General features: G+C 32.1%; 1 long non-coding RNA gene and 1 pseudogene across 3 annotated transcripts; both read left to right on the top strand.

The window, feature by feature from the left end:
- The first annotated feature begins 3607 nt into the window (after positions 1–3607).
- On the top strand, positions 3608–5191 carry LOC107006875. 3 transcript variants are annotated; one of them, XR_003575397.1, is made up of 3 exons: positions 3608–3629; positions 4566–4634; positions 5123–5191. It is a non-coding gene; the product is annotated as an uncharacterized LOC107006875 (long non-coding RNA). The 3 variants fall into 3 exon arrangements; XR_001454987.2 differs by lacking the exon at positions 3608–3629 and adding an exon at positions 4440–4482; XR_003575398.1 differs by lacking the exon at positions 3608–3629 and adding an exon at positions 4451–4473.
- A 1477-nt stretch (positions 5192–6668) lies between these two features.
- The window catches only part of LOC107006193, a 7141-nt pseudogene continuing 2561 nt past the window's right edge, over positions 6669–11248 (top strand).

Genomic DNA, 11248 nt, shown 5'->3' with positions numbered 1-11248 from the left:
ATATGATAAGGCACAAAAAATGACTGAAGTGTATTGTGATGCTCAGAGAAGTGATACTAGTATTTTACTTTCTTTTGTGTAATTCTTTGTTGTTGTTAGTTTGATTGAAATTTTATTTTGTTTGAATATTATAATTTGCAGGTATATTAAAGACTAAAAAGGCGATTGAAGTGGTTGAACATGCTACGAGAAATGAAACTAGTATTTATCTTTTTTGTTTTGGTAATTAGGTATTTTATTAATCACCAAAGTAGTAGTTACAAAGCAAAGCCAGCAAAACACTACTTGCTATCTCAATATAACAACAAACAAATAACAAACTCTAAAAACTACATTTATCTAAGAATAGTTTGGCTGCTACATTAGCTCTAAGACAACACACACAAACAATTCTTGGGGCTATAGTAACAATTATGGTATCATGTTTCTAATAAATTCTTGTATTCCTCTTCTTCCATAGTGCATAGATATACTCTGCATAGATCAATCTTAGGGCCTGTTCTAGAGGACTCCTCCCTTTAGTCTTTAATATGATCCAATGATGTCCAACAATAACAATACTACTGGTGTTTGGTTTATCCATTGGAGCAGCCTACTCCACAGCATACTAGCAAAAATCCACTAACATTACATTCTCCATTTCAGAATTCTGTATTTTGTGAGAAGCCTATTTTGGATAATTTGTCTTACAATCTTATAGAGTCCAGACCATTATACATTAATAATTTCAGAACTTGACACCTAAAACATAACTAATGGATCATTATCCAAATTCTTTTATTTATTTGGCATTAATGATAAATTTATATCAAAGAGCATAATTGACTTCCTTTAAACTTTGCAGGTCCTGTTAGATATGATAAGGTAAAAAAATGACTGAAGTTTATCGAGATGTTCTGAGAAGTGATATAGTATATATTACATTTTTTGTGTAATTCTTTGTCGTTGTTAGTTGGCTTGAAGTTTAATTTTGTTTTAATATTATAATTTTCAGGCCTATTGAAGTCTAAAAAGGCTAAAAAATGTTATTGAAGTGATTGAAGATGCTACGAGAAATGAAACTAGTATGTATGATCTTCCGTGTGATATTTTCTTTTCTTTATGTTACTGGTAAAATTGCCGAAACGTTATTTTTCATATGTTTTTGACATCTGGTGCTTCGCTATTATTTTTTTTTACTTGTACGAACCATATTAACCCCACTAATTCTTAATTCATTAATTGTAAATTTTTTATTGAAAGTTTCCAAGAATAAAAAGTCACTGATGGTTGCCCATTTCTATATCACATTTTATTGGCAACTTGAGGCCTTATCTCTTGCAATGGGTAATGTTCGGGCTATTTTTCTAGGTGTCACTTTGTTTGGAACTGTTGATGGGTACTTTTTGAAAACTACATAGAATGTTATTTTGCATATTTGGACTTATAGATATGAAAAGACAAGGCCATTGTATAGAGTAATATTTTCAAAATTTGACACCTAAAACTTAACTACGTACTGGAGTAACTTTATATCAAAGAGCATAGTTGACTTACTTTAAAATTTGCAGGTCCATGTGAATATGATAGGACAACCAAGGTGAGTGGAACAAACATTTGTAAGAAAGTTCTGCGATTAAGACCTGGAGAAAATTTAAGTCACTTTCTATCAAAATTGAGTCGTTGGGCCGAATCACACCTTATTTACGAGACACTTGGGTTTGCTAGTTCGTGGTCGTAATATGTGCCCATTGCGGGTACACTCATGGATGGATATCGAAGAGCACAATCTGCAGCATATGTGGGCAGCTATTACAATAAGAATTACAACATTACCCCTAAATATTCTGATTCCTTGCTTTCCATGTGTAGTAAATCATTACATCCCATATTGCTACCTAGATTTTCTGTTGTGTTTAATTCCATTTTCTTCTTCTAAGCAATTTGTTCTTTTTTTATTATTTGAACGACCCTTGGAGGGGTCAAGGGCTTAGAAACACCCCCAAGCCTTAGCATAGATAATTCTACACAATTGAAAAGAAAAAGAACTCATTAAGGTTTGGAGCTTTGTCATACTTTCATTTACTTTATTAATTCTTTTATGGTAATGATTATTTATAGTATTTCTATGAAAATTTGTTTAATGCACTTGGTCTTTAATTTTACCGTGATCTTACCTATCTGAACTTTTGTTTTGAAGACTTCACTTTTTTTTTATTATTATCTAGGTTGACATGAATCCCTCAAGAACTCTAAAGTATGAACTAGGACAAGCTTCAAAAATTCCCAAGCATGAACTCATTCATCCAGGTGCCTTAGCAAAAGGACTAGGTCAAAGTTTGAAATCTATGAGCACTATCAGAGTTAATGCTAAACAAAGGACTCCGATTATCAAAAATAGAGGTTACTATACAGGTACTTCTAAGTTGAATAAGCTAGAAGATAATAGTTTCCATGTGCATCCTTGTTTTGAGGAAAAGGAAGACAATGCTCCCCTCAATCAAGAAGCTGAAATGAATCAATACACTTTGACTAGTGATGCAAAGGGTCAGGGACAAAGGATAAGGATTAATGCTGAAAAAAGGACTATGATTGGAGAAAATAGATTAACTACACCAACTTCTAGTCGAAATAAGCCAGTAAAGAAAAGTATCCACGTGCCTCCTGATTTTTATCCAATGTAAGACAATGACACCCTCTTTCCAGAAATGGAAGTGACTCGAGATACTCAAAGAAGTGATCATTTGCAAAAGAGTTAGTTTGGTTAATCTGGTTGATCAAGAAATTCTGCTTAACTTTCTCTACTTTCTCTCCTTCGTATTATTTTTGTTACCAATTGAAATAAACTTCTTATTTTTGTTGACTTCCATCAAAATTTGCAGGTCCATTTGAATTCGATAAGTCCAAAAAAGTGATTGAAGTGCCTCGAGTTTGCCAAAAAGTGATACTGCAATTTTATTTTATTTGTGCAACTTTTTTTTAGTTGAATTGAAGTCTTGATTGTTTTTTACTTGCACTTAAATTTGCAAGTCCATTTGTATCTAGAAAAGCAAAAATAGTGGTTGAAGTGACTCGAGGTTCTAAGGGAAATCAAACTAGTAAGTATTTTCTTGTTGTTACATGTAAAGCAACAAAAAGATTATCTATGACTTGCTTTCCTAGGAAATAAGGGGAATATTAGTAGTTATTTGTATCAGTAATTCTCCATTCTAGAAAATTGTAATCCTGCTTCAACAACATCTTTCATAGATGTTGTCCATTCCCCTTTCTGTATCGCATTTTATTTTTTGTGGGGATTCTACATTTGTTCTACCTTTTTTATCTAGTTGTCCCTTGGTTCGGAACTGTTGATTGGTACCTCTCAAAGGCGAAGAAAATTAAGTGATCTTATAGCATGATATTTTGGATAATATGTCTTACAATCTTTTACGGACAAGACCATTATATTGTATGCATTAAAAATTTTAGAACTTGACACCTAAAACATAATTACTAGATCATTCTCCAGATTCTTTCGATTATTTAGAGCTAATGATGAATTTATATCAAAAAGCATAGTTGGCTTACTTTAAATTGTGCAGGTCCAGCTGGATATGATAAGGCACAAAAAATGACTGAAGTGTATTGTGATGCTCAGAGAAGTGATACTAGTATTTTACTTTCTTTTGTGTAATTCTTTGTTGTTGTTAGTTTGATAGAAATTTTATTTTGTTTGAATATTATAATTTGCAGGTATATTAAAGTCTAAAAAGGCGATTGAAGTGGTTGAACATGCTACGAGAAATGAAACTAGTATTTATCTTTTTTGTTTTGGTAATTAGGTATTTTATTAATCACCAAAGTAGTAGTTACAAAGCAAAGCCAGCAAAACACTACTTGCTATCTCAATATAACAACAAACAAATAACAAACTCTAAAAACTACATCTATCTAAGAATAGTTTGGCTGCTACATTAGCTCTAAGACAACATACACAAACAATTCTTGGGGCTATAGTAACAATTATGGTATCATGTTTCTAATAAATTCTTGTATTCCTCTTCTTCCATAGTGCATAGATATACTCTGCATAGATCAATCTTAGGGCCTGTTCTAGAGGACTCCTCCCTTTAGTCTTTAATATGATCCAATGATGTCCAACAATAACAATACTACTGGTGTTTGGTTTATCCATTGGAGCAGCCTACTCCACAACATGCTAGCAAAAATCCACTAACATTACATTCTCCATTTAAAAATTCTGTATTTTGTGAGAAGCCTACTTTGGATAATTTGTCTTACAATCTTATAGAGTCCAGACCATTATACATTAATAATTTCAGAACTTGACACCTAAAACATAACTAATGGATCATTATCCAAATTGTTTTATTTATTTGGCATTAATGATAAATTTATATCAAAGAGCATAATTGACTTGCTTTAAACTTTGCAGGTCCTGTTGGATATGATAAGGTAAAAAAATGACTGATGTTTATCGAGATGTTCAGAGAAGTGATACTAGTATATATTACATTTTTTGTGTAATTCTTTGTCGTTGTTAGTTGGCTTGAAGTTTAATTTTGTTTTAATATTATAATTTTCAGGTCTATTGAAGTCTAAAAAGGCTAAAAAAGTTATTGAAGTGATTGAAGATGCTACGAGAAATGAAACTAGTATGTATGTTCTTCCGTGTGATATTTTCTTTTCTTTATGTTACTGGTAAAATTGCCGAAAAGTTATTTTTTCATATGTTTTTGACATCTGGTGCTTCGCTATTATTTTTTTTCACTTGTACGAACCGTATTTACCTCCACTGATTCTTAATTCATTAATTGTAAATTTTTTATTGAAAGTTTCTATGAATAAAAAGTCACTGATGGTTGCCCATTTCTATATCACATTTTTTTGGAAACTTAAGGCCTTATCTCTTGCAATGGGTAATGTTCGGCCTATTTTGTCTAGGTGTCACTTTGTTTGGAACTGTTGATGGGTACTTTTTGAAAACTACATAGAATGTTATTTGCATATTTGGACATATAGATATGAAAAGACAAGGCCATTGTATAGAGTAATATTTTCAAAATTTTACAGCTAAAACTTAACTACGTATTGGAGTAACTTTATATCAAAGAGCATAGTTGACTTACTTTAAAATTTGCAGGTCCATGTGAATATGATAGGACAACCAAGGTGAGGGGAACAAACATTTGTAAGAAAGTTCTGCGATTAAGACCTGGAGAAAATTTAAGTCACTTTCTATCAAAATTGAGTCGTTGGGCCGAATCAGACCCTTGGGTTTGCTAGTTCGTGGTCGTAATATGTGCCCATTGCGGGTACACTCATGGATGGATAACGAAGAGCACAATCTGGAGCATATGTGGGCAGCTATTACAATAAGAATTACAACATTACCCCTAATATATTCTGATTCCTTGCTTTCCATGTGTAGTAAATCATTACATCCCATATTGCTACCTAGATTTTCTGTTGTGTTTGATTCCATTTTCTTCTTCTAAGCAATTTGTTCTTTTTTTATTATTTGAACGACCCTTGGAGGGGTCAAGGGCTTAGAAACACACCCAAGCCTTAGCATAGATAAAAAAAATTACAAGCTATATCTAACCTAGACAAAACCTAGTTGATTAGGAAAAACCAAATGAAATTTACTTTGCAAAGGTCAAGGTAGCTGTTTTATTCTTCTTAATTTATTCCTTTTGAAGTTCTGTATGCCCATTCTTTCCAGAAGAAAGCGATTTCTTGCTGCATTTGGTAGTTGGTTGTAGGTATAATTGTTTTGGATGATATCATGTCTATGACTCTGCTTGGACAAGAAGTCAGCTGAGCTATAGCCTTCTCTGTAAACATGAACACACTGGAAGTATTCACACTGATTAGCAAGATTCTGCAGTTCTTGAATGAGTGGTTGCAGTTTCCAAGGAGTAGTTGTAGTATGTTTATAGGAGGAGGTTCTAGGAGACAGTGGTCACTCTAGTAATGTGCCTGCAACTTTCAACTTTGTCAACGACATCTGTCCATTTAGAGGGACATTGAATGTCTGCATAATTAGAATTCAATATGTGAAGAATATCTTTTAGCTAGGATCAGGTTTTTTACTCTAGAGATACTAGATTTCTTCCCTCCATACTTGGTTGAACACCTGTTTTTCCACAGATTCCAGCACACTACTATTGGAACGGCTTAGGGTGATGTTTCTGTAAATCTCATTTCGATGATTGGCACCCCCCCCCCCAATTCAGCAATAGATGCTTCAGGTGTGTTTGCTGGTAAATAATTCCCTAGAGGCCTGCACAGAATTTCCAAATATGGGCTGCAAAATGACCATTAGTTAAAATATGATTCACATCATCTCATCCCTGCTTGATGCAGCAAAAACATTTGGTTGGTTCTATTCCGAAAATGATCATCTAGTCATTGGTTGGAAGTTTTTGTCTTAGAGCTCTCCATACTAGGAAAGACATCTTAATAATGGAACAAGCTTATGCCAAATCAGCGAATAAATCATTTCCTTGCCCTTTTTAACTCTGCACATCTCCAAGGCAGAGGTGCATGAGAAGGTTCCTGCTTCAGTCGGTTTCCATATTTTAATGTCCTTAACCCCTTCCTGGTACTGAAACTTAGTGTTTAGAATCTGAGGAATAAGCATGGGATATTTTTCTCTATTCTAGAAAAAGTTTGACTGTGATAACATGAATGATCAAAGAGATAATGTTTTGAAACATATGAGAATACTTTTGAACAATTGGAGAAGATCTCTACACAAGAATATGAAATCCAAATCATTGCACCAGATTCTAAAAGATGTTCCAACAGGAGTAGACAAGAGTGATTGGAAATGGTTGGTCAAGGAACATTTTTTATCTGATAAGTTTAAGGTAAGATTGCATAGCTTATGAATATCATTTTATTTCTTTTGAAATAGTTCTTTTGATGAAATATATGATTTCATTTGTGATCAAGAGGATGCACATTTAAGTAGTTGCAAAATTTAATTTCAGAAAAAAAATAGAACCATTAAATAATCTTGTGATAATTTTAGATTACGTCAATGCAGAACTCAAGTACAAGAAACACAATCAACAGGTCTAAGTTGTGCATGCCTCATCGTACGGGTAGCAAGCCTATAAGAGAGATTAGTTACGAACTGGTAAATAAATCATGAAACCCTACAAGGAAACCTCCTTTTTGTATAAAAGATCTTATAGTACGTGCCTTTTCTTTTTGTTGTTAAGGGAGGCAAAGATGGTAATCCACCAAACATGGCAACTATCTTCTTTGAGACTCATAAAAAGGGAAATGAGCTTGTCAAACTAGAAACCAATGAAAAATATGTATGTTCATTGTTAAATTTAATTTATCATTTTCAATCTGGATTGATTTTATTGGATGAATTCAAGAGCTTGTACAGTCTGAACCATCTCTTACCAATATTGAGGTAGTGGAACATTGCCTTGGACCTCAATGCAAAAGTCATGCCATTGGATTTGGCGGTGGGATAGCCACTAAGGAATTGAAAGGTGGTAGTACTTCTAAGGCAGTGTTGTTGGAAGAACTGAAAGCAACTAAAAAAGAAAAGGAATCATTGCAAAAGCATATTGATATTCTAGAGAGTAAATATGATCTCCTTGAAAGTATATTGGTTCGTCAGCGTCTATCACCTCCATCACCTCCACAAGGTTAGCAAACTTTTCATTAGCTATGCCATGATGTGTACTTTTTAATGAATTTAGTGATGTCATTATCAAATGCTCATCTTTGATAAGGGCTTTGCTAATGAGTGGTCTGTCTTTCTATGCTAAGTTGATTTTAGAAGAAAGGTAGACTTTAGTTGTACTACTCTCAATGATGAAGGAAACTACATTCTTATAGATCATATCTTTATCTCAATAAGGATACATTCCGATGTTCAGAACTGAGTTCCTTTCCTGCATGTTCACCTTAGAATTTGTGTTGCGTGTTTAATCTTTATTGTGTTATAGTTTTTGAATAATGAACTCTAAATTTGTTGAACTTTTTGAATTTCATAAATGTGAAAGATGTTTATCTCATTTTATTTTATCTCCGTAAGGTTCACAGTCACATGAATGAATTTTGTGTAGTCTATATAGTTCAATAATGGAGCCTGCTGGTGGCTTTCTCCAAATGCTAAGACATTGTTGGTCATCTTTTCAGCAATATGGAACATACATTGTACATTTGCTTTTAAAAATGAGAGAGATAATTGATGTTTATATGATATACTTTCTTTATAAAACTTGTAACCAGTCAAACATGTTGGGTCTCGTATAAAAATGATATTCTTCACTTGGAGGACTAAATGATAGTAATCTGCAAAAAAGAGTTGATTAGAATGTTTTTTCCCATGTATTTTGGTTGAGTTTTGTTATAAATGATTGATTTATGCTTTAAACGTTACAAACTATAGCAAACCGCATTTCGTGACGAATTACCTCAAATTGTTTTCTTTAAAACAGATGATGATGAAGATTAAACGTCTTAGCTTGTTGAAGAACTCTGGAGCCAGCTGAAAAGAAAGATATATTAAATTTTTATTGTTGGTGTATATCTAGAGACATTTTAACCTATATATGCAGTTATTTTATTTTCTCAATTTTATGATATGATAAACACCAAACATGTGTGTTTTATAATATTTATGTCGAACATCTATGTTGTTTAGATCTTATATATGTTGAATATTTTTCTTAATTAAATATTGTGTTGAACACATATTTATATTTACGTTTTATATTATGTTTTCGTTCATGGAAAAACAGTTAAGAAATTTTAAATTAAATTTATTATGGCTTGTGCAAAAAAAAGATATTAAGACCCGGAACTGTAAAAGTAATGTAATCAAGGAAAGAATCCGACCACTAAAACGACTAGAAATTTTGGTTTTGAATTCAACATATTAACGACCAAATGACCATCAACGAAGGGAATTTGTAACCGTTGTTACTAAATGTGGCGACCGGATTTATGGTTGTCGCTAAGTAATATCTAACGACCGTCTATGCAATCCGGTCATTAACCTTTAACGACGGAGCTTTTAACGACCGGTGACTACCAATTTTTTTCCGGTCGTTATAGACCTTTAACGACTGGATATGGATTTTTAACAACCGAATTTTCTTTCTTTAGAAGTCATTTTTCTTGTATCAGCAACTTTCTAAAAAAACTTAATTACAGTGTAGCCTACAATTAGCATTATAAGCACCTTTCTAAAGCAATTTAATTACTGAGTATCCTAGAAACAACTTATTAACATTATAAGCCACTTTATAAATCAGATTAATTACAAAGTTACTTGCAAGTAGATTTACAAACAACTTATTTTACAATGACTTTACAGACGACTTAATTATTGAGTATCCTACAACTAGATTTGTAAATAACTTAATTATAGAGTATCTTGCAAGTAGCTCTATGAATAACCTAATCACAGAGTATCTACAACTAGCTGTATAATCTACCATCTTTCTAAGGTAACTCAATATATTACTGTAAATATCTCTTCAAAAACTTTTATTCTTCTGTAAATAAAAATCAAAACAACTTTTATTCTTCTGTAAATAAAAATCAAATCAGCTTACTTCTTACATTAATAATATACAAGTCTATCTCTATATACAAATTATTTTTGTAAAGATGAACACAAAATTGGACTAACTCATAGTATGATAGACAAAATATAACTTGAGAAGTAAAGCCCGTGTACATATTAAATAAAGGATTGAAAACTTAACCAAAAAAATGATTAGACTATCAAGACTCTATTTTTTACCTCTATATGAAACATCGGAGATGATCATCTTTTCTCTGCAATTTGTGCTTCAAAAATTCAAATTGTAAACCCCTGATCTATCAAATTTGACTGTATGGGTTCCAAAGGAACTATTTCCGCGATGAGGCTAGCCTAGGTTATCATTTTCTTACCTATGTAATGAGCTTGTTCTTCAATTTTATTGAATTGTATGTCTGATTTTTTTGATGATTTTTTGTTGTTGTTGTTGTTGTATTTAGAATTTGGGATGTAGATGTGTTTTTTCCCCCAACAGTTGAAGTTTTTGTTTTTCTTTTTTCTGAAGTCGAACCTAGGGGTATATGTCTTTTTTAAATGATTGAAGCATTTTTAAGTTTTTTTTAGAAGTTGGGATTTCGGGATGTGAGTGGGTGGGTTTTTTTTTTAAGCAATTGAAGTATTATTTTTTGTTGATCTTAGAAGTTGAGATTTAGATCTACGTGTTTTTGCAGCTATTGAACTATTTTTTGTTGTTCTTAGAACTTGGGATTACGATTATGTGTTTAACAACAATTAAAACATTTTTTTTCTATTTTTAGAAGTTGGGAATTGGGGGAGGGGTATTTTTTCAGCAATTGAAGCATTGTTTTTGATGTTTTTAGAAGTTGGGTTTAGGTCAATGTGTTTTTCCAGTCATTGAAGATTTTTTTTGTTGGTGTTCTTAGAAGTTAAGATTAGGGGTATGTTCAAGCCTTGAAGCATTTTCTTTTCTTGTTGTTTTTTATGTTGGGATATAGGGATATGTGTTTTTTCAACAATTGAAACATTTCTTTTTATAGTTTTTTGACTTAGTTCTATGTTTTTTTCGAAACATTGAAACATTTTTTTTGTGTCTTTAGAAGTTGGATTTGGGGTATGTTTCAGCCATTAAAACATTTTTCATGTTGTTGTTTTCAGATGTTGGGATATAAGGATATGTGTAATTTCATCAATTGAAGAATTTTTTTTTGCTGTTTTAGGATGTTGGGATTTAGGGGTGTTTCTTTCCCCCAACAATTGAATAATTTTTTTTGTTCTTTCTAGAAGTTGGGATATAGAGAGTGTGTTTTTTCAAAACTGAAGTTAGTCTGTCGTTTTTAGAAGTTGGGGTTCATGGTGTTTCTTTTTCGCACATTCTTTCAGAAAAATTTTATTTTTCTTATAGATCTACATAAAATCACTGGAATTAACCAAATATAGCTTATATACAAATCCTTTTTTTTTTCTTAAAAGTTTGTAATCGGAATATTTATGAGAATATCTTTAATGTTTATTAAATTATAAGTCTAATTTTGGACTTCTCAAAGCATTTGCTTATTTCGTTTTTGCAAGTTGGGATTTATGGTGTTTCTTTTTCCAACATTTTTTGTTCAAAAGATATTATTTCATATCACAAAGTAGGTCTAAAAAATTTGTGAAATAATCAGAAAACTAACTAAATATAACCTCTACAAATTATCCCCCCCCCCCCCCCCCCCCCGGGTT

Source organism: Solanum pennellii, chromosome 12 (assembly GCF_001406875.1).
Source record: "Solanum pennellii chromosome 12, SPENNV200".
In the NCBI taxonomy this organism is placed as follows: Eukaryota; Viridiplantae; Streptophyta; class Magnoliopsida; order Solanales; family Solanaceae; genus Solanum; species Solanum pennellii.
Note: the sequence above shows the minus strand (reverse complement) of the source record. Positions and strands in the feature narration are given on the sequence as shown.